The sequence below is a fragment of the Lineus longissimus genome, chromosome 12 (assembly GCF_910592395.1).
Source record: "Lineus longissimus chromosome 12, tnLinLong1.2, whole genome shotgun sequence".
Taxonomy (NCBI): Eukaryota; Metazoa; Nemertea; class Pilidiophora; order Heteronemertea; family Lineidae; genus Lineus; species Lineus longissimus.
The window spans coordinates 8,097,256-8,121,869 of NC_088319.1; the positions used below are offsets into that span (position 1 = coordinate 8,097,256).

Sequence of the window (24,614 nt, forward strand, 5' to 3'; positions counted from 1 at the left end):
AGTTTGAGATCTGCAACTTATAACAAAACTTAATACGACATCAAATATGGGACTGATTTTTTCCCATCATAAGTTGCACATTTAAGTCGAATTTCAAGCCTGGATCAAAATGCTCGGACTGTTGACTCACGAATGGAAAACACGACTTCAATAAGTAAGGAAACTATATTAGCTCATATCAAATTACAACCGCCAACAGAACCACAGACAGAGAAAAAAGGCTCGTTTTGTGGGTCCTTTTCTGTGTTCCATCCGTCAAAGTCTTATATGCAGCCCTTACCTAAATACAAAACTCAATACAAGACTTATTCATGATAATAACAAAGCTTTGTGTACTGGTGCATGCGCAGTGGGAGAGGGGGTGTTTTTGTGGAGACCAGTTTCGGACAGTCGGAGTTCAGCTGGTGTTGGTGTTGGGACGTTTTAATTCCGAAGTTTTATTTGAGACAAAGCTATATCTATAAAGTATTGGCACGAATTGCTGAACGGGACATGAGCCTGGCCAGCCAGCATTCATTCAGGGTTTCATGTTTAATCACGAGGAGACTCAAGACGTGTATTCAGCCGCATGTATTGCATTACATACATGTGTATCGCTATACATGTTAGAGGAAACGCCAGTGGTTATGGAGACAAAGCAGTAATGGTTTCCAACAAGACTGAGAGTTGTGTTGTGAGTATATCGTGATCGAACTGAGCCTCTTTTCATGGTAGCAGAGAATACAAGTGATACAATCTAGATGAAGTTGATTTCGCGTATTCGTTGTACACAATATTTTAAAATTACAGAAGAACTGGGGCTCAAAGCATGACAGATTATATATTAGAATTTGAAAGACTCGACCACCTGTGGAAGAAGCATAAGATGGAGCTCCCAGACCCAGTTTTATCTTTCAAACTTTTGGACAATGCTGGGCTTGAACGAAAAGATAGGAAGTTAGCTTTGACAGCAGAGTCAGACCTGAAATGGAGCACAATGAAGGCCTGAAGGCATGTTTGGGGAGAGTAAGTCCCAAGACCAAAGCCAAGTTGGCTGTGAGAACATAACAGTGAAACAGGAGAGTGTGTATTATGTCGTGGTTCGCCAACGGGTCCTTGTTCTCCCTCGGAACGATAGAAGATCCGAGGTGAACATCAGTAGTAATATATACTCTTGACGTCAATCTTCCAATATCAAGGTCACTTTAATAGACGAATCGGGAATTGAGTCGGTACACTAGGCCTCAAAGACTGGATTCCGATCCGTTTGCCTGGCTATCGCACTCCATACTGCCGTTTAATTTACATGCCGATATTGCAAATCCCCCAGGTCAACCTGATAAACACTATCATTCGATATTCAAAGTCTACATTATCAAACCTTACACAAGTCAAAATGCAGGTCTCGGTGATATAATGAATAAGGGCTACGATCACTTCTTATCAGAGCTGGGCTCTTCAACAGTTCCCCCCTTCGAGAAAGAATCGATTCACCAAAATAACATCCGTGAGTCCAGCGAGAGCGTTGACCCTTTACAATAATAACCAAAACCTAGCATGCGTGGCCTGCACTTGAATAGAAACAATTACCAGATATCTAAAATTTCATAAGTCAGGTAAATCATTAAAATAGTTTGTCCATACATCCAAAATTGAAATGTCCTAATACGTTTGGTGTGACAAGCATATTTTCTTCTCTTTGATAACAATTCTAGTCTTTACACGAATCCTTCCTTGTGACACTGAAACAGTCACGTATCCCAAAATGACAGCATCCTATGATTGAATGGTTACCATCTGAAAGTCAGATGCAATACTGGTGTCATTAAGGTATATCTCCTATTTGCACAATGCAGTCTGTTATTTCAAATTCCTTGCCTTGAAAAGGATTAAAATGAACTGATATTTCGAACATATGTTTCCTGGTCTTCAAAACAGTTTCGCTATACTGCCTTACACAGTCAGAAATGGTGGAGGCCTTGTCCATTGAGAGCGTCACAGCCGATAGTTCAGTCATCATGCAACGGGTTGAATACAGTAGATTTGGTGTGATAAAACTTCAAGACTGGAGACTGATGAGGTACATGTAGTCGTCTGACTGTTTCTGATGCTTGATGTGTCCGTGATAGGGGTTGCATCATTCAGATCTCCAGAGTATTTTTGTGTCGAGAAATGGCATGCTCTGAGTTGGTAAAGAGTTGTGATTGTCGGACTCGGTCTGTGGATCATCTGTGTATCCTGTTTTATGATGGTCTCGTTCATCTGCATGCAAATGTAGCCATGCTACTTCTGGGGGTACATGATTATACCCCCAGGGAACATTGCGCCCCTGGCCAAGGCCAGCTTAAGATTAAGAGAACAATTGGCTCTTTATTTATCTTTTGCAATTTGTTACATGTATTGTAAGAACATTGTTGTTCGGAGGAACAGGGAGAGGCAAGACGTGTCTGCTCGGCGGTTAGACGTTGATATTCATACACGAGATGTGTGATTAAGGCTCGTGATAGTCAGTTTTCATGCAGAGTTTCGGAAGTATGATGGATATATCGGATATGATCGAACAGTCCAGCTGGTGAGAGCTTCTTCGTTACAATTATATATATATAGGGCCCTCGCATATGTATACTCGTGTCGCGCCGCGCGGACATTATCCTTTCGCGTTGATTATTCATATGTAGTACCTGTGCACGGTATTTCCTGACTTTAAGGTCCATCTATTCAGGTGATTAGAAGAACAATGTTTCAATAATTCAATTAAGTATTAATTTTGTAAATAAGTCATGATTATTAACCCCTTGTATTGATATGTTTTAAAAATGATAGATTTAGACAAGAAGTTGTGCGTGTTCCTTTTTTTAGTGTGTTTGAACCCCACCACACGTTGAGCTTGAAGGCTAAGTGTGGCTACAAATTTGGCACCCAACGTGGGGCATAATATTTTCAAATGTTTTGTCCCGTTAAAATTTGAGGTGGATTGATCTGGTCAAACTTGTACAAGCAGGCATTAATCCATAATGTTGAGAGTGGTATTTCGAAACACACAATTTCTTGTCTTCATCAGGTTTTAAGTTCAATGGTATGTGCTCCATTTTGTTTGAGCTACCCTGTATTATTTGTATAAGGGCCATTGTAGTTTTTCGGCATGGTCAGCCTTTGTCGGGTGTGGTTGAATCCTAGGTACTTTGAGTCCTTTGTATCAGGTTGACTTCTGAGAAGTGCTGCTGGCATTGTTTTGTAGGATTGCTTCCTGGGTTCTTTAGAAATGCAACTTAGGTGTAGAGGTTTTACTTGTTTCAAATAGGGAGTACTGTAATTATACTCCCAGGATTTTCACAGGTAGCATTGTGCAGTGACCCAGTCAGTATTTTTTACCCTTATGGTGTTGCCCAGGTATCCCACCTTTTTTCACAATATGGCTGGGGACGATGACAATGGAGCTGTGGGAGGTGGTCCTGCCGTCGCTCAGCGCAGGGTTGATGAGCGGGCCTTGACTTGATGAGACGTCTAAAATCTTTTTCTGGAAAAAAGTCCCCATCTTCTGGCGAACTTGACTTTGATTCCTGGAAGTTCCAGGCTGAAAAGATCAAAGATGAGATAGGACTGGAAGCGGATGTTAAAATATCCATCGTGGTACAGAGTCTGGTCCAACCTGCTGCTGGTTTGGTCAGGAGTTTAGGCCCTGACGCTTCATTCGAAGAGATCCTTCAGGTCTTGCAGGTCGCTTATGGTCCACCTTCGGATGGCCATAGCATTTTGATGAGGTTTTATGATTCTGTTCAGCGCAAGGATGAGACTTGTGCTGATTTCCTTCAGCGGCTGCAACGCTTGTTGCGTCAAGTCATTGACACAACAGAAATCCCAACAGAAACCGAACATTCATCGTTACGAAAACAATTTTGTCGGGGTTGCTGCGACAATTTACTGCTCCAAGGCCTTAGCATTGAGTCGCAGCCGGATAAGTTCCCAGGGTTCTGCGCTTTGTTCTCGGCAGTAAAAGCAGCAGAACTGAAGAAAAAGGAGAAGACTGACAGAATATCCGCAAGAACGAGCCAGGCGAGGCCAAGAAGAGCAAGGTTGCCCATGTCAAGTCAGCTGCCGCAACTGCTTTGCCGGAGAAATCAGATATTGAGAAACTAAGCGACGTCTTTGCACAAGCCCTCAACGCTCACACGAAGACACTTGTTGACACGATGAAGGGATTTGCGCCGTCCAATGGTGCGGGACGAGGGAGAGCACGAGACAAAGCCCCACCTGAGAATAGGCCCCGGGGAAGAGATCAGCCGCCGGCGCCTGTAGGAAGACAGAAGCAACGAGGTTTTTGTTATCAATGTGGCTTAGACTCACTTTATATGTCTGACTGCACAGGGCAGCCAAATGCTTAGCTAGTCCAGCAAAAGTTGTTGGAGCGAGCCGAGAGGAGTTCCCGCCAAAACCAGAGAAACTAACTGGGGTTTTCGCTTCGCGCAGGCCCAGGGTGATGTTACGAGGGTTGGACTGTATTATCAACATCACTGGTGCAGGTGGTCATCTCATTCCTTATCTCGGGTTTATAGAGGCCGTTGTACATTTTCCTGGTGCTTTTAATACAATCTGATTCCCTGTCTCAGGCTGGGAGTTCACTTGTTTTCGTCTGTCCGGACACCCAGTATTCGAAGGATGTCCCTGTGTTGGTTGGGACGAACATCTTGAGGAATTGTCCTGGTGAACTTTCGAAGTTACCTGGTTCAGTGCAGAACTTGCACCATTCTGTAAAGGTTTCGGCGTCTTTTTGTGATCGTGAGACTGGTCGTCTGGGTAAGGTTAGGATTTTAGGCGACAAGGGCGTCACCTAAGAACCTGTCGCATCAGCCTTTGTGTCTTGTATAGCGAATGTTAAAGGTGCAAAGAGTCCATATCCTGCGTATCTCGATCACAGCGAGGATACACGAATTCAGGGAGGTTGTTTGTAGAGAGTATCCTATTGACAATTCCAGGCATAGTTAGGCCAAAGATTAGGGTCCCTGTACGGAATTTATCAGTGCGCACAATCACAATTCAGCCTAAAACCATCATCGCGGAGTTGTTCTTGCCTCAGTGGGTTTGTCCTGTTGGAAAGGATACTGCGAGTGATATGGGCTTGGGGGATGCTACATGCAATGTTTCCACTATTCCTAAGAAGTCTGGTGAGGTTCCCCAAACGGAGGATTTTAAATTTCCATTTGATCATGACTCATTTGATCCATCACTTTCATCTGAGTGGAAGGATAGAGCACTCTCTTTGTTGAAGGAATATGATCACATTTTCTCAAAGCATGACATGGATTTTGGGGAGGCCATAGATGTTGAGCATGAGATTAACTTGACGGATTCTCGTCCATTTTGGGAAAGATCTCGTCCCATTCCACCCGCAGACATTGAGGATGCGCGTCAGCACATTCAAGGGTTACTGGATGCTGGTGTCATTAGGGATTCTTCTAGTCCGTACGCTTCGCCTATCGTCCTATGTTGGAAGCGAAATGGTTCTTTGCGTTTAACTTGAGATTATAGGCGTTTGAACAGTCGCACAGTTCGCGATGCTTACACTGCAAGTATTACAGCTTACCTAGGGTCGAAGACGCTTTCACAAAGCTTTCAGGGTGTAAGTGGTTTTCAACTATGGATTTGAAATCTTCGTATTACCAGGTCAGGATGAAACTTTCAGATTCCTCTAAAACAGCTTTTATTTGTCCTCTTGGTTTCTATGAATGGGTCGGTATGCCCCAAGGCATCTCCAACGCCCCTAGTACATTTCAGCGGTTGATAGAGAAATGTGTCGGGAACATGAATTTGAGGGAGGTTTTAGCAATTTTGGATGATTTGATCGTTTTTTTTGCTACGCTGGAGGAGCATGAAGCTAGGTTACGAAAGGTGTTCGAGCGTCTGAGTAAGAGCAAACTCAAGTTGTCGCCGAAGAAGTGTTCTTTCTTTCGCAGGATGGTTAAATATCTTGGACATATGATTTCAGAGTGGGGAGTGGAGACTGACCCCTCGAAGGTATCTGCAGTGAAAGATTGGCCCCGTCCGTCGAATATGCGTGAACTGAAGAGTTTTCTAAGCTTCTGTGGTTACTATAGGAGGTTTGTGAAGGACATTTCTAAGATAGCGGACCCTTTAAATGCGTTGTTAAAGGGTTATGTTTGCAGGAAATCTAATGATAAGATCGGGACCGACCACCAGGCTGTTAATGCACCATTCGGGGAGAGTTGGACTGCTCAATGTGAGCAGGCTTTCACTACTCTGAAAGGGCAGTTAGTGGAGGCACCCACACTTATCGTCGCAGATTACACCAAGCCTTATGAGCTTCACACGGACGCTAGTGGTATTGGGTTAGGTGCTGCTCTCTATCAAGAACGGGATGGTAAGCTCCACCCAATTGCTATGCAAGCAGGAGTCTTAAATCTTCTGAAAAGAAGTACCCTGCCCACAAGTTAGAGTTTCTAGCCTTCAAGTGGGCCGTTTGTGACAAGTTCCACGATTTTCTCTATGGTGCAAACTTTCGGGTCATCACTGATAACAACCCACTGACTTATGTCTTGTCAACAGCTAAGTTAGATGCAACAGGTCACCGGTGGTTGGCTGAATTGGCGAATTATGATTTCACAATCTCGTATCGGGCTGGGAGTAAAAACGCCGATGCAGATGGACTTTCACGTATCCCTCATGGCGAGGACGGGGAACTTGACCCTGACCAGGTTAGGGAAAACAGGCGTATCGCAAGTCTTCTGGATAGGGTACAACACATGGATTCCGAGGTTGTTGAAGCGTCACAGTTCTCTACATTCGCGGAAGTTAGTAGCTCGGTAATGGAGGCAGACGGTATTCCCGCCATAGAGACAATTCCTGTGTGTTAAGCTGTCATGCAGTTTCCATCACTCACGCTAGGTGAGTTACGCGAGTTTCACCAGTTCGTTAGCAAAGGAGTTGGCCAGTCTAGTTGGTGTAAAGGGTTCTCTCACCAAGCCTTACCATCCTCAGGGTAACGGGCAGGTTGAAAGGTTTAATAAGACACTAATCGAAATGCTTTGAACGCTGGACGAGCCAAAGAAGGTTGAGTGGTCAAAGCACTTGAAGCCGTTAGTTCATGCGTACAACTGCACACGGAATGACGCCACTGGTTACAGCCCTTTCGAACTCATGTTTGAGCGTCAGGTACGACTGCCAATAGATTGGTACTTCCAATTACCTTACCAGGATCTGAACGAGAACGGAGGCACTACATCAACCTATGTTAAGGACCTTAGGAAGACATTGGATTAGGCTTATCAACAGGCTAGCAAAAATTCCCAAAATACCCAGTAAGTTTCATTGGGTAAAAATTGACATTCGCTTGAAATTATTTTGCTGATCATTCCATCATCTATAAGAATTGTATTCATTGATTTGTATTCGAGCTGCTTTCGGTTGTTATCGGTTGGTTGCTCTTAAATCCATATTGATTGATAGTTTTGTTTTGAATTTGATTCTCTGTTTTCACATGCTTCTTTACCTTGTTGTTAAAGCGTCTAGGAGATCAAGTTGTTTCTTGAATTTAGAAGTTTTGATGGTTGTTTGATGTCGGCCCTATTAAAAATGGTCCATTTCCATGACATCATCTGGTTACTGGGAAAAGTAATAATTCCTATGTGAGAGTTTGCCGTTGAAATAATGATGATTCTGATGGTGTTGTTGCATCCTGTTTGGGTCACTGCATGATTGGCATTGTATCTACAGGTATATTGAGATTGCTTCTGTGTTAGAAGTAGCTCATGAATCTTTGGTATGTTTTGTTTCTTTCTTTTAGATGTGGAGCGTCTCAGAGGAGAGTTTTTATATAAGGCGGTGTCGGTTCTTTCATAAGCTCGGTGGTCCGATTCTGGTATTTGTACAATATGTCCTCTGTCATTGTTTGGATGAGTATAAATACTCGTCAATGGTTTAAGTCGTTCAATTCAGTTATCAGAGGTCGTCAATGCTTGTTGCAAATCGTGGTTTGATGAGTAGGACTTAATTTGTGTTGTGAACAGTTTACATGTATATTGTGTTTTAGTTGTTCAAGATAACATGGGTTGTCTTGTATGACTGTTTGTATATATATATATTGGTACTTGCTATATGTTGATAAGTCGTATATACCACTAGGTATTTTGAACTCATTACTTTTGATAACAGTTAAAGGTTTATATGTTGTAGCGCATTGTAGAGCTTAGTGAATGATTGGACTTTTGAGATATTAGTTCACGAAGAAGATGATGATTTTTGCAACATTATATGATTAGAATTTCGTGACCATAACATTGATAGTTAACTGCGCTTGTCAAGTACTTTTTATATGCATTTTGGACTATGTAGATTAGAAATGAAGTTTCTCATTGACATTTCTAAGATCATTCTAAGGACGTTTTATTTAGAACATTCCGCGAGTACAACCTGCCTGAAGAACATTTATTCAGAGTATTCCGCTAAGTGTCATCCGTCTGAAAGACATTCTTATTCAGAGTATATATTCTGCGCGTATGATTCAAATGAGGAGACATTTTATCCGAAGTATTTCACGAAGTTTAAAATAGACTTATCGTTCCGATTATTTTGATATAAGGTGATTTCAGGGGAAATCATTTCCGGCTGGGAGGAGGATTTAATCATGCTACTTCTGGGGGTACATGATTATACCCCCAGGGGCCAGCTTAAGATTAAGAGAACAATTGGCTCTTTATTTATCTTTTGCAATTTGCTACATGTATTGTAAGAACGTTGTTGTTCAGAGGAACAGGGAGAGGCAAGACGTGTCTGCTTGGCGGTTAGACGTTGATATTCATACACGAGATGTGTGATTAAGGCTCGTGATAGTCAGTTTTCATGCAGAGTTTCGGAAGGATGATGGATATATCGGATATGATTGGACAGTCCAGCTGGTGAGAGCTTCTTCGTTACAATTATATATATATAGGGCCCTCGCGTATGCATACTCGTGTCGCGCCGCGCGGACATTATCCTTTCGCGTTAATTATTCATATGTAGTACCTGTGCGCGGTATTTCCAGACTTGAAGGTCCATCTATTCCGGTGATTGGAAGAACAATGTTTCAACTAGAACTAAGAATTTGCTTGGCAGCAAATTGAATGGTCCCCACTTATTAGGGTTGAGGGAGGTGTGACGATGTACAATGGAAGTTGTGAGGTAGGGAGGCACCTGGGTAGAAGAGCAAAGAAGGTAGTTGCTTTGTGGGATTAAATCAAGTACTTCTGTATTTTGGAGTTGTCCATAGGACTAACATAGTAGCAGCATCTGGTTTTCCTCAGAATTGGCTAGTGGTGGTGGTTTTCATGGCAGGCACAGCTGCTTTGGTCCATTTAGGAATAATTGAGTTGTCATTTGAAAAGGTATGCCGTGTCATGAAAATTAAAGATACAGTCAACCTTGCCAAAGTTGAACTTGCATATGCCGAGATCTGATTAAGTTGAAGCAAATTTCATGCTTTTCTTTTGAATAATCATCACCCAAGTAGACTTTGTGTAAGTCGAAGAAAAATCTATGGTCCCAATAGGTTCGACTAAGGTGAGGTCTACTGTACTACGTTTTGTTTTGAGATGACAATTCAATTAAATCCTTTTTTATACTTTTGATAGAATATGAATAACAAAGATACAAGAGATTACTAGAAATTTGAAATTTGCTTGTCAGCAAATTTGATAGCCCCCACGGGCGCACACACTACACGTATGGAGGATTGAAGTCTATTCCGTTTCGCGGATGATCTATTTCCGGACAAACACGCTCGCGCTTTCTCAAAATCACACGCTCAATAACATTTAAACAACACCCTAACCTTTTCAGATGGGCAGGATGGATCATCGATAAGCATTTAAGGCTATTCCTTTATTTTATTCCTACATTCAACCGTCGTTCTTTGCTCAAAATACTCGACAGCTCGTCACTTCGGCAAAGAGATACCGCCGCCATGATGCATGAGGATATGACGTCACCATTACGGGGCGGAGCTTATATGCTAATGTACGTGTCGTGCCGGAGATTTGAAAGCAAATCAGAAAAAAAAAAGGCGCATAAAAACGCTTCAAAGTCATCAAAATTATCCAAATTTCGAAAAGTCTTTGGTGACGATGAATGGTTGGGGTTATGTTTGGTGGTATACGGAAGAAAGATTTTTGGTTTATTTAGGTGTTTTAGAGAACACTCACAATAATGTTTGTGGGTGAACAGATAGAATAATGTAGAACTTCCAGCAATCTCAATATGGTCCCCAGACTGTTGGTCTGGGGCCCATAATAATTCAATTAAGTAATAATTTTGTAAATAAGTCATGATTATTAACCTCTTGTATTGATATGTTTTAAAAATGATAGATTCAGACAAGAAGTTGTGCGTGTTCCTTTTTTAGAGTGTTTGAACCCCACCACACGTTGAGCTTGAAGGCTAAGTGTGGCTACACAAACTACCACTGGCATTTGACTTGAATTGCTTAACTGATGATTTCGGAAATGCACCATTTCTTTCTTGAATAGCGTTATCAGTCTGCATGCCAGTGTTCAATGATTGCTGGTCCCGTGTGAAGGATTTACAGTCTTTGTTTGACGGTTCCACTTCCGTGATGCTGGATTTAAACGGGACAGCATCTATATTGAGTACACTATTATCAGATTTCTTGTAACTTACTATATTAGGTAATTCCTCAGCACTTTTCTCGACGTTGGTCTTTGCTCTTTTCTCTTTTTCTCCCAAGGAATTCCAACAGCCGCTTCCTATCGCGATCACATTTTCGTGCAGATTTCCTTGTCACTGGGAGTGGCTTGATCAGGTTTCCCTGAACATGCTGAACACTCTCTCCAAACGTCTGTATCATACGACTAGATATTTTCCACTTGAAAGTAAATATCCATTTATCTCCGGAACCCTGGATTGCCCATGAAGGCTGAGGTATGTGTAGTCCAAGAGAATGTAAAGTGAGCTCCAGCTCATGGTGCAATTGAACAGTGATTTCAAAACTTTTCGATTGACAGTAGTTATTTGAGACTACGTGTACCCTCCTTTCTTCTTATAAATTGCCAACAAACGCAAAACGGTATGCACAGGTGGAAAAGGAAGCACTGGCTTCAGCTTGGGCTTGTGACCGGTTCCAAGTCTATCTTCTAGGTATGCGCTTTACTCTAGAAACAGATCATAAGCCACTTCTAGCTCTTCTGGGGACGTAGAGTGTCGACGGATTACCCACAAGAGTTCAACGTTTCAAACTGCGTACGATGCGTTACTCGTATGACATTGTACATGTTCTGGGAAAAGATTTGTACACTGCTTATGCCTTGTCCAGAGCACCGTTATCTTCGCCATCTACTGCCGAGGTAGAATTGGCACAGGACGTCAAAGCATACGTTGAAATGATCGGTGAAAACCTACCTGCAACGAAGAAAAGGTTCGAGGAGATACGCCAACAGCAGGCTGTCATCAGGTTGTGAAGTATTGTCAAGATTGATGGTTTGCAGCTACCATCTGACTGAAGGCAAGCGTATCATTATTCAATTTGAATAATTCAGGAGATTCATTCCAAGGAAGGAGTGGAAATATTCATTCAGGAAAAAAAGTGCTTGTGGTCTTTGCAAAGTGTGTAGAATAATACCAGCATTTACAGTCAGGTTTGCAGCAGCTCTTAGGCTGCACATTTTCTTAGGCTTCAGGGGTAGCGAGCATAAAGAGGTTGTAAGTCAGGGCCTAAAGTCGGTCGTAACTCTGGACGTAGGACCAGGTGTAAATATTTTTAGTCGGTGAGCATAAAGGTTACGGCCCTGATTTAGAAGGAGAGCATAAAAGCGGTCGTAATGATATAACGCTAAGACGGAGGCGCACCTTTGGCGAAACTATGAATGGCGCGTTTAATTACCGATTACCTAAGCCTTTCAGAATGGGATGGTAGAATTTTATAATGGTATGAACAAGGTTTAACAATAGATTTAAATTGTCGTGGCTCTTCATATGGACCAATAATAATGTTTAATGGTGTATGGGCTGCTTATGGGCAATGGTGTCCATCTGCGTTTATATTAGGGGGCATTCTGAATGCGCCTTGTTCAGGAGACGTTAAAGGATGGCCGAGCGTGGCAAAAGAAAGGCGAATTTTTCACAGGAAGAAAAGCTATGCATTGTGGAAGAATTCGCGAAGTTCCGCGAGGTATTAACGTCCAGACATTCCAATACAGTTACGAATACCCGGAAGAATCAAATTTGGACGGAAATGACTAACAAAGTGAACGCGCTGAATCCACGGGCGAAACGAGAAGTAGACGAAGTCCGGAAAAAATGGAAAGACATGCTTTCTGATGCCAAAAAAGAGGTCACAAAAAACAAGAACCCGCCCACTGGAGGAGGACCAGCAACTCCAATTTCGGATATTTCGATTTTGGATGTCTACGGAGATGATGCTGTATCATTCACAGGCTTAAAGGGCGTTGAGAGCCGCACGCGCCATACCAAAGCAGCAATACTGCAAAGTCAACCGATGTCAAAGCCTCCTAGATCGGCATCTATTGCTCAGCAGAAAAAGATCACATCACCCTCAACATCTCGTTTACCACTGTCAACCCATGGGTCAAGAATGACCATACCGGTGACAACTCGCCCATCAATATCTAACCAAGGACCGAGGATGCAAACGGCTACTATATCTCGTGCACCGACATCGACCTTAAGACCCGGGATCACCACAGCCTTGATCCATTCGTCGGTATCTGCCAAACGACCGAGGATGCCAACGGCTACTCGACCTGAGGCACCGGCGGCGACCTCGGCAGCAGACATAATAGAAGGTATGTCAGTACAACCAATTTTTGACAACCTCCAATTTTCGACCAAGGCGCGTTTTTCTTATGTCTGATTAAAAATATTTGATTTTTATGTGGAGATGACATGCACATGAAGGTAGAGCTTTCATGAAATCGAAAATATTTTGATCAACTGGAAAGAATAACACCACCTGGTCGAAAATTGGAGGTGGTAGAAAATTGGTGGCATCATCCAATATGTATTTTACAAATTGGAAACAAGACGAAACATTTTCATAGCAAAAAGTCGACAAAATAATTTTTTGAAAAATTTTCATGCGGCAGTAACATGTTATTAACTCTTTCAATACAATAGGGTAGAAGCAGTATAAAGTTCAGTAATAAGTGCTAATCATGTTAGAATGTTATTTTTATCAGCAGCACTTGCATATTTTAGGAAATGTTTCTTATTTTACTTTAAGCTACATCAGATGATGGTGCAGATGAGTCCGCCTTCACCCAAGGCAACCAGTCCCCACACTGCGACTCCAATGGTGATGGAGAAGCCTCATTCAGTTCCTCACATCACTCGGAAGAGGACGCGTCTGCAACTCCTGCTACCGCCCGCAGGTCCGTACCTTACAGCAAGGTGCTTCAGCTGGAAGAGAAGAAACTAAAGCTGGAAATGGACAAAATGGACAGAAAGGACATAACAACTTAGGTTGTAGGGAGAGCTCTGATGTAATTACAAAAGCAGATTTTATGTGCATTTCTGTCAAAATGATAATTAAATGTTACCTACGCAAAAACGTTGTCAATGAGCTGTCGCCTTATTTCTTGTCCGTTTTCCTGTCCGTCGTATTCACCATGTATATCTTCCATTTCATCTGGGATTTCATCATCAAAATCTGGCAGTCCCTTCCTCATGGCAATGTTGTGCAATACCATAGTTGCAGCGATCACTACGCAGCATCTCTCTGGTGTCATTCGTAGTTTGTTATGAAGACAATGGAATCGACGTTTCCATATGCCGAATGTGCGCTCGATAACACTACGGGTTCGCTTGTGTGACGTATTGTATTCCTCTCCTTCCGATTTGCTGCCACATACAGTGGCGTCATCAGCCATTGTCGAAGAGGGTACCCACTGTCTCCGATTAGGAAGCCACTTATCCGTCCAGTTTCGAAGTCGCAGGATATTTCACTGTTGGTTAAGATGCGGGAATTGTGGGTACTGCCAGGCCATCGAATCACACCATTCAGAAATATGTTTCCCGAGTCACTTATTGCCTGAGCATTGATAGAATGTACCCCTTTCCGATTCACATATTCAAATTCATTTTGACTTGGTGCTTGAATGGGGATGTGACTGCAATTGATGGCACCGCATACGTTTGGAAATCCTGCTATATCAAAAAACGCGGCCTTTATACGCCTCACGCCATCTCCCTCGGGTGGAAAATGAACGTACTCGTCCAATCTGCGTGCCAGAGAGTCCGAAACCCGTCTGATCATTCTTGATGCAGTGGTTCGATGTATCCCGAACAAATCTCCTGTGACAAGGTGGTAATTGCCGGTTGCGTAGAATCTCAGTGCCGTAAGCATGCACAAAACTGGCGGAATCGAATGGTTTCTGTTAGTTTGACTTTTAATTTCATCCCCTAGCATGTCCATCAGTTCGAAGATGTCTTCCCTCCGAAATCGAAATCGGTCATAGATCTCGCTATCATCGTACCGTTCGAGTGGATTCGTTCTATCCCTGAAAACCCTCTCACGTCTCATCTGACGACGCCCAAACTCATCCGCAAGCCGTATAAGTCTGGCCATTACGAATTCATAGGCAATTTGATTTCGAGAAGTACATGCATTCCCGTGTATTGTAAATGCGGCCCAAATCGGCGCAGTTAAACTCTATTCCAAATGCACCTTCTTGTATACGATATGAAAAAAGCTAGTAAATGCTTTTACTTGAATTCGGCTGTACATATGCATTGGTGAACCTCGTAAAATTCTTAAATAAAAGCATTTACCAGACTTTATTAATATGACCCATCGACTTACGACTGGTCTGAAATGACTTACGCCTCCTACCAAGCAGGCGTAGAGGTACAACCAGATTTATACCCAGGCGCAGTTTACGCCCACCTTTATGCTCACCATATTAACTCTACGACCTAAGTTCTACGCCTGGCTTAGTCCGGACGTAGGCTTACGACCCCTTTATGCTCGCTACCCCAGGTGCACCTGAAACCGCGCTCGCGTTAGTATTCCAAAATTTAGCTACCTGATAAAAGTTTCCACAAGGTTTCCAGACCTTTTTCTGCCCTGGTACCTTGGCTCAAACGCATAGGGAACTAGACCTGCTCGTTCTTCTGCTGATGCACGGTTGTAATCGAAGGATTCATCGCTGGACGTCGACGAAGAACCCGAAGAAATCGAAGAACTGTCATCTGATATTCCAAGCATTCGCCATTGTTCGAACAGCTGATTGTCACAATGGCTGCATCCATGACATCATTAGCTCTCCGTTTGGAGGAGAGACCAGATTAAAATCCATCAAGATGGCGGCATACTTGATTCAAAAATAAGCAATTAAAATCATCCATTTCACTCATTAAAACGCCACAGTTGTTTTTAAGAATACGCAGTTTACGTAGATGTTAAGGTTGTAACTGTTGGTCGAATGGGGAATTATTCCCATAGCTTCCCTTTAAGTGGATTTAATAATTGTTCATATTCGAGGATTATTCAAGGAAGCTGTGTCTCATAGTCATCAGTGACAGTGTAAGCACACAGCATGTTACATTATTGTATGAACATGTCATTGTTTTCTCATTTCAATTTTATATACTTTCCAACGTAAGCAGATGTCTATAAGCACATGTACAGTAGAACCTCCCTTAGCGGACACCTCTGCCAGGCGGACACCTCGACATTACGGACACGTCCGGCCAGTCCCGATTTTTTCTAAGTCATTTCCAATAACCTCTGTACGGCGGACACTTCTCTACTCGAATTGCGGACAGGGCGATGGCCAATTTTTGGTCCAATTCCCTCCCAATTACGGACAATAGGCAAAAACAATGGTTTCTAAGCCCGACAGGTGTGATATTTGCGTAATTAATCAACGTAATTACTCCATGGTATTGTGTTTTTGTATCCTAATTAAGCCGCGGCATTTGTTTACTCATCTTTTCAACTTATCCCATAGGCCTAAATTAACGGACACCAAAATCAAGATGGCTGCCATGGCGGCCATACTGGTCATCCGATGACGCCGAGTTTCGAAAGCAACGTTCCCCCAGTATGTACAAATGTACCATCCAAAAATGTAATCAATCTGCTCAATCGTTCTCCGTTAGATTAACGGACACCAAAATCAAGACGGCTGCCATGGCAGCCATACTGGTCATCCGATGACACCGAGTTTCGAAAGCAACGTTCCCCCAGTATGTACAAATGTACCATCCAAAAATGTAATCAATCTGCTCAATCGTTCTCCGTTAAATTAACGGACACCAAAATCAAGATGGCTGCCATGGCGGCCATACTGGTCATCCGATGACGCCGAGTTTCGAAAGCAACGTTCCCCCAGTATGTACAAATGTACCACCAAAAATGTAATCAATCTGCTCAATCATTCTCCGTTAAATTAACGGACACCAAAATCAAGATGGCTGCCATGGCGGCCATACTGGTCATTTGATGATGCCGAGTTTCGAAAGCAACATTCCCCCAGTATGTACAAATGTACCATCCAAAAATGTAATCAATCTGCTCAATCGTTCTCCGTTAAATTAACGGACACCAAAAGTTTGGTCGGGACGGACGTACGGCCCGACGTACGGACGGACGTATGGAAAACCGAAAATATAATGCCTTCGCTTTCGCTAAAGCGGAGGCATAAAAATTAATCATCAATCAAAGGTGGCTGATGGACAGAAATTATGGTGTTTTTTCACACATTATTACATGTCAAGGAGATTTTGCTATAAAAGGGGCACCTTTTACTAGAGAGATTATTCACTTTCTGAGTTCCAAAGTACCTCACGTCATTCAACGCAACATCACAAGCAAATACCGATCAGCCAACAGGTTTAAAGTTTCTACGCTAGATGTCGACACAGAGAAAACCAAGACCTGCAAGGCGGGAACTTCAAATCCACCTATCGGACGATTTGGCATAACCTCTCTATTGCGGACACCTCTCTATTGCGGACACCTGGGTCCAGTCCCATGGGTGTCCGCAATAGAGAGGTTGTACTGTATACGTATAAGTTTTGCTATAAGTTGCGGGTCTCAAACTCTCTACCAATCTCTCACCATCGTGGTTTTCTGAGAATTCCAATGCTGAACAAAAATTACTACCGGTACCGTACATGCATCATCATGGTGAAAATTTTGTGTACAAAATAAACTGTACTGTCACTGTCACTGTCACTGTACATATATGCTTAAAATTTCCAAAATTTCTTGTTTGAAAATAATGTGCTGACTGGTAAAACCTTATTCTTAATCTTACCCTGCGATTTGGACCATGGATTTGGACTATAAGTATTTTCATAAGAATGGAAATTGACCACAGTGCCAATGTTGCCACAAGTATTTGAGGCAAAAACGTGCAGTGTGGTGGCACTGAGGCGGCCACATGTAATCAAGAGAGTGGCAAACTCGCACTGTGATGAAAATTACATTTGTAAGGAACCGGATCAGCGCCTCTAGCGTCAAGATAGAGAGAGTGGATGAGGCACTCTAGGGATCATACAGCAATTTCCCTGAAGTTCAGGGGTCCACAAATTTTGTGGCAACCTCTCCAACCTGGGACTACTCGATAAGAAATTCAAAATGGCTGCATCGTAGCCCCTGGTAACACCCATACGGCCACATACCTGTACTAAAGTTTTAAGCCGTTTTCCCTTAAACCGTAATTTCTATATGCTCATAACTTTTTTCGAGACGTAATCAGGGAGGAACACTTTCAAAGCCAAGAGGACCTATCCTTGCCTGTCAGACCATGAAATTTTCGTTACAACGTTATGCATGATAATTTCAGGGTTTGATGGGGTCTGAAGTTAGGGGAGTGATTTTTTACGGCTTTACCCACACGTCAGCTTTCTAAATTTTATACACACCTTATTCTCAATTTAAGAAAAATTATGTCTTAAATGGAAAATACCATTCAACTGGTATGGTGAGACTGAGACCACGCATTGATCTCAAACTGAACTATTTTCGTGTACAACCGCGTGTCGATTGTTTTGATAGAAGTGCGTGACCTAATAGACCACGCACCTGTAAATGTAATAAAGTTTTAAGCCGTTTTCCCTTTAAAACCGTACTTTCTACATGCTCATAACTTTTTTTCGAGACGTAATCCAGGAGGAACGCTTTCAAATCCAAAAAGACCTATCCTAGCCTGTCAGACCTGGAAATTTTCGTTGTACGTTATGCATGATAATTTCAGGGTTTGGGGGGTCTGAAGTTAGGGGGGGGTGATTTTTTACATTTTTTAACCCACGAGTCAGCTTTTTCACAACGACGGGTTGAATGGAACCTCAAAACCACATAAGTAGCCAATTGGACTGAAACTTCATCATTTCCTTCATTATAAACACACCTTATTCTCAATTTAAGAAAAATTATGTCTTAAATGGAAAATGCCATTCAACTGGTATGGTGAGACCACGCATTGATCTCAAACTGAACTTTTTTTGTGTACTACAACCGCGTGCTGATTGATTTAATACAGGTGTGTGACCATACGTCACATGCCGTGTCACCACCAAAATCTGGGGGTGACATAGTATGTTTGACCTATGACCCGTCTATTCGGGCTCTACTTCACGTGCCAGCACTGTTTCAACATGACCAAAACCGTTTGGGGCCGAACAAATAATTGTGACTGAAACTGAGCAATTACTTCAGGGAGTATACAGATAAAGAGTCCTTATCCTTATATAAAAATAAATTATCTGTAGGGATTTCTGAAAAAATATTTTCACAGTAGTTGCTCGCGATTGACATTTGTAACACATGCTCCTTTGGTCTTTTTGCTTCAAGTGCCCGACTAAGTTAAGTAAAAGACGCAATTTTATTGTCAAGGCAATTATTGCTTTATATCAGCATTAGCTCACAATATTTTCCGTGTCTATTAAGTTCTTTCATGCCGTCATTTTATTTGTGATCTCCGTGATCGAATTGCCATTGAGATAAATGGCTTTGTAGACTGATTAGTCGCCCTTTTCGCAGATTCGAATTGCACGTCATTGTGAAACGTTATTTGTTGACCAATCAATGTTTTACTTTTAACAAGTGACCATAGGTCCAGGCGCAGTGAAAGCGACCATAGAAGCATGTGATGACCCCTGGGTAAATGAGGTTGATTTTGTGGGGGAAATTAGACAGGTCTCACTAGCCAGTGCGGAGGTAGTCTTAAAACTTAAGACGATAAAAGAAACAAGAGGCCCAAGGGCCTGGCGCTCAGCTGAGTTAATATCATTAATATCTTCCCGGTGTTTAGTATCCTTTTGCGTTCACTACGGTACCAATGTTTTTGGTTGACATAATTATGCCACTGTTCATTCCTCAATCCTGACCATAATTCGGGTGAAATCATCGTATGAAAATATTTACCGAAACATGAAGTTTATGCCATGAATGAGGATACTCATTGTCATAGCCTCGTTTACAAGTACGAAGTATTTTCCCGCGAATATTCAAAACTGCTTGGCTCCTTGCCAGTTAAATAACATGTGACTATACACAAAATAGAAAACTTTGATGGAAATTGTAAATCATTTTTTTATCTATCAGGGGAAACAAGCTGATGATGATCAAATAAATCATTCAGGAGAAATCGTTTTGTTGCTGAAGCTAATGCTAAACCTTTTCTTGTGCTCTACTGCGCCACCGTAGTTTTCTATTTAGACCAGCGATGACGTCATTTCTGGTGATTCCCTACGTTGTCCAATGAGCGCTTTTTAAAATGTGCCATTTGGTATTGTACAGTATGCAATGTATTTTTTCAGCGCTGCCAGTTGCCGAAGAGAATGCCGTAGCTCCCTCAATTTCCAATCAATTTTTATGGGAGTGACATTATTGTATTGCTTAGAATGTCTACTTTTTACTCATGAAAGAATCGTAGAACTAAAACATAATAGGCGAACAGAATCATGCCGATTCACTGCACATACTGTGGGAATTCTCCACTTCAAAATACATCGGCGATGTCATCGCGAACAGAGCATGCACTTCCGATATCGTTTTCACAGAAATGTCGCCAAATATTCAAGAACTAATTTCTGAATTTAGTCCCTAAAGACCTTATGACTACCACTGAAACGAACTAGTGATAATATCGCCTACCAGACTACTTTTTAAGCAGAAAATTGGGTACTTGAGTGTCATTGAGCTCCAAGATTATTGCACATAGCGTAAACAACATGCCGCCATTTTGTCTCTGCTTCGGTATTTCGTACGCCGCTTATAATGCACCTTCTCAATTAAAACCAACATAATAAGGCCTTACATCGTTGATTGAATAGGAACACCACACAAAACACAATAAAGTGGGGGTACAATCGATTACGAAGCTGAAGTGAACAGTGATTTATTCCTGGAGCTACTGCTTTTGTTGTGTAGCTGCCATGTTTTGAGAACTGGCAAATAGGAGACTTCATTGATGGCTGACGTCATCGGGCGGGAATTTGAATCGGCAGAAATAATTAAAAGGCAGGTAGCGCCCTCTCCTGTTAAAATTTTGAACTTTTTCTCAATAAAATAGATTTTCAAGAATTTTATCTTAATATTAGAGCATATTTCGACTAATTCTGCTGCTCCTAGGCCGATATAGGCCAGTTTCCTTCATGCACTCTCGCTCGCAGGAAGTAGGTCGAATGGCGACAAATTTTGTTTTGAAAGTAGAGTTTGACCAGAAGTATCCAGAAATGCAAAATTGAAGTCTCTAGGTCTTACGGTTACAAAATGTGCACCATGGGTTTAACGGACGGATGGATGGATGGATGGATGGATGGATGGATGGATGGATGGACAGACGGACGCCACTGAACAACTTATTTGACAAGCTCGGCTGACTTAGTCAGCTGAGCTAAAAAACACTACCGGTAAGTTCAAAGAAGCTTCTTTTACCGTCTTAACTCTCTCAACAGCGGCCATTAGTCAGAAAAAACGTAGTCGAACCGAGGACGTAATAAACACACTGCATGCGCTTAAACCATAACATGAATTGCTTTTAAAACACTTAAGTACACAAGTACCCTTTGCGGTTGATGAAAAACTTATTTTAAAGTCAAATCCATAGACGGAAATTGGTTAAAATCTCAAGTGAATTTGGAGGCCGTTTCGAAACCAACTTGATTTCGAAGACGGCTCGTTTCAGACAGTCTAAAAATAGGTTTAGAGATTACATCTCCTCGGGAAAACATGTCATTGCATGTTATATGTGTAAACCGCTGACAACAACGGCGCCATTTTGTGCAAAATGGCGCACTTTTTAACATCATCAAAATTGCAGTGAAGAAAAAAGAGCATCAAGATATATTTTTTTATCTTTCTGAAATTACAAAAGAATATTATCTATCACCAATGGAATGACCCTATTGAGAAATTTGATGTAATTTTTGTTTTTATTCAATCGTTATCGGTCACCTCCTCACATATTGCTGCCAGGGATGAAAGACTTGGGTAGAGAACGACTCTTTGGTGTGGAGATTGATAAGGCCTACTGCACGTGACAATAATATTGACGGTGGAAGATGCCGGCTTTGCGATTTTCTCGTCAATAATATGACTTTATTTCTTAGGCCATTCAAAATTAATTTTTAGATTTACGTTACCGCCCGCCCCGGTTTTTGCCTCCATCCCAATATTTTTTTGTTTTTTGCTAAATTTAAAAAAAAACTTTTTTTGTATTAGTTCAGTCTTGAAGCCCATTGGAAACCTTTTTTATGGCCCTACTGGCACAACTCCTCAAAGGGATAGCTTCGGTACAGTGCTTATATGACCAATTACTAGCCAAAATATCCAACTCCGGTTAGATGTAGTACGCAATAGTATACCGACGCCGCATTGCGGGAATAGACTAGAGTGAAAGGTTCTTCCATCTTTTTCGAACTGATGCAGCGGTCAATTCTAACTCTGAACCCCCCACCTCAGGCGTCGACGCTAATGCGACGCCGGATTAGTGTCGCTTCCTGAGGGTTAAGAAAAAATCAGACAGTCGAACCTCTGGCGTATTGGGAAAAGAGTAGCATCGAATTTCCGTCGTAGGTCTGATATTAAAAGCAATTGTCTTTGGTGAATTCCTGTCGACGAAGTTGCGACAGGCATGTCGAACAAGCGTCGCATTCCTGACGAACTGCCACGGCCCATCCCAGACATGCCCAGACACGTTTTTGGAGCTGGGCAGCATCATGGACAGCAGGTGAGTGGAGTGCTTAGAATGTTTTCTAGTATATCCAGCTGTAGTGCAAAGATTGATTGATCTCTCCAGCAGTGTCATGCGTCGGGATATCTGTAGATTGTTATGGTTCCTTTTTTTGGCGAAGACATTGGTGATTCACGGAGTTCGGAGGTGGTTTTTGTGTGAAATTGAGCCGTCAAAATTGACAATATTCCAAGATGGCGGCCTCCATGTCTCCGACCGGAAGCAGTTGAGAGATCGTCAATTTGGCCGATTAATATGCTATACCTGTGAGTTGGTGTTGAATTCCTGGCGTTCAGGATTCTGTCAGGTGAAAAAAAGGTGACATTCTGAACTTCAGGATTCTGTCAGGTGGAAAAAAGGTGACGTTCTGAACTTGACCACAGGAAGAAAGAGTGAAATCCTGGAGTAGAAGTTAAAAGTTCTGGGTGAACAAGTGTCGATTCCTGGACGTCCTTATATCTTCCAGGTGTCGCATAAGTGTCGAATGTCTGAAGGGGGGGGTCAGAGTTACAATTGACCGCTGCATGAGGAGGACACGGATGCCGCGAATTTGCGTTTCAGTCAATTAGTATAGTCCTAAGCTTCAAAATGATATCTTTGACAAAGATATTAGAACAATATGAACTGAGTTATGAACTTGGAAAGATAGCGTACTGGGACTAATGATCGGGTAGAGTTGCCGCGTACACGTGACAGACGACTGAGCGGCTTCGTTTTTGGCGGGAAAACTATTGTAGGCAACCTTCAAAAAATTTCATGCAGTCACTGCGATAATTCCTGTCTACAGGGATGCTTTGAATATTTAATAAAGTTGCCAGCCTCTGAACACACGTACGGCGCGCATGTTCAATAAAAAAATCAACGGTCTTTGAAGTTACTATTAATATTGCAAGCGCGCGCCACCTGTCAGACGCTATTTTTCAACCAAATTTTTCAGATCTGAGTGACGTAAATCTAAAAATTAATTTTGAATGGCCTTAGTTGATTTCGAATTTGGTGCATATAAACACTGTACAGCTACATAAAGAACAATATTAATTTGGTAGATTCTGTAGAAACATGTTCACTTTTTATAAAATTTGCACATAGGCCTAGTCGTAGCGTTTTTCCGGGTTCTTTGATATGCAAATGCACATTTCTACGTGCTTTCATCTACGCGGTATTTCTGACATCCTTGCATCGATGTATATATGGCGTAAATCCGATTGTCTCAGCCAATAGGCCTATACGTCTATGTTTATTCGACTAGTGCGCGGCCAGTCCTACCTGCCTCCAGTCCAAATAAATGATGCGACGTCATTTCATGCATACCCCTGCATGCTCTATCCAGCGGCTGTAGACCTGGCAGTATCTTACTCTCACACAAACCTAGTACAATGTATACACTTATGAATAGCTTGTCACTTCTAGAACACATCTGGCCAAGTTTAAATGTCGTCTAGACATACACTATATCAGATATACAGTCATGCATAGACTGATGCAGCACAATGCATTCAATGCAGGAATGGGACGTCAATATTTAAAATATTTCACCTTTTTTATGCCTAACTTCAAGAGGGTGGTGAAAAAATATTTTCATACACATCTATTACTCAACACCTTGAGAAAGCCAAATGACAACTTCAATCTTCTGTATAAAAATAGGGTATCGTTGTGGTTTTTTCCCCCGAAATCTTACCTTGACCAATAAACATGTGCAACCTCACAGGAACCAGTCTACTGGTCTATACGAACTTCCTCTTGAGCTTAGTATAATTAGCATGCGCAGCCCGATCAACGGCAAGCTCGCCCCAGTGCCGAAATTAAGGTCTCACTAGCCAGTGCGGAGGCCAAGCCTACCTGCTTCCAAAAAAGACGCGACGTCATTTCATGCATACCTCTGTTCCAGCGGCTGCTGTAGACTTGGCAGTACCTTACTTTCACACAAACCTATACATTTCTGCACAGCTCGTCACTTCTAAAATACATCTGGCCAAGTTTCAACGTCGTATAGACAGACATACAGTCATGCATAGACTGATGAATCACAATGCATGAGATACCCTGTATGTTAACACAAATTTGAAAAATTTTAACATTATGCCTTATAACTTCAAGATTATCAAGGATGGTGAAAAAAACTTCATACACATCTACTCATCACCTTTAGAAAGCCAACTGTAAACTCTTCCAATCTTTTATATAAAAATAGGGTGTCGTTGCTGCTTTTGTTTGAGATTGCCCACGAAATTTTATCTTGAGAACATGTGCAATGTCACAGGAACCAGTCTCTATCAACTTCCTGTTGAGCTATAAATAGCATGCAGGGGTTACACGCACGTTATGCATGATAATTTCAGGGTTTGGGAGGTCTGAAGTGGGGGGGGGGGGGGATTTTTTACAGCTTTTGACCCGCGAGTCAGCTTTTTCACCACGACGGGTTGA

At 42.1% G+C, this 24,614-nt stretch overlaps 1 long non-coding RNA gene across 1 annotated transcript in view; it reads right to left on the bottom strand.

The window, feature by feature from the left end:
• LOC135497139 (uncharacterized) overlaps window positions 1–23,905 on the bottom strand; it is a 37,241-nt gene extending 13,336 nt beyond the window's left edge. The window contains exons 1-2 of the long non-coding RNA XR_010448771.1: window positions 23,869–23,905; window positions 23,454–23,555 (exon numbers count right to left, since the gene is read on the bottom strand). This is a non-coding gene — a long non-coding RNA (uncharacterized LOC135497139). The remainder of the gene's footprint in view (window positions 1–23,453; window positions 23,556–23,868) is intronic.
• Window positions 23,906–24,614: the final 709 nt, after the last annotated feature.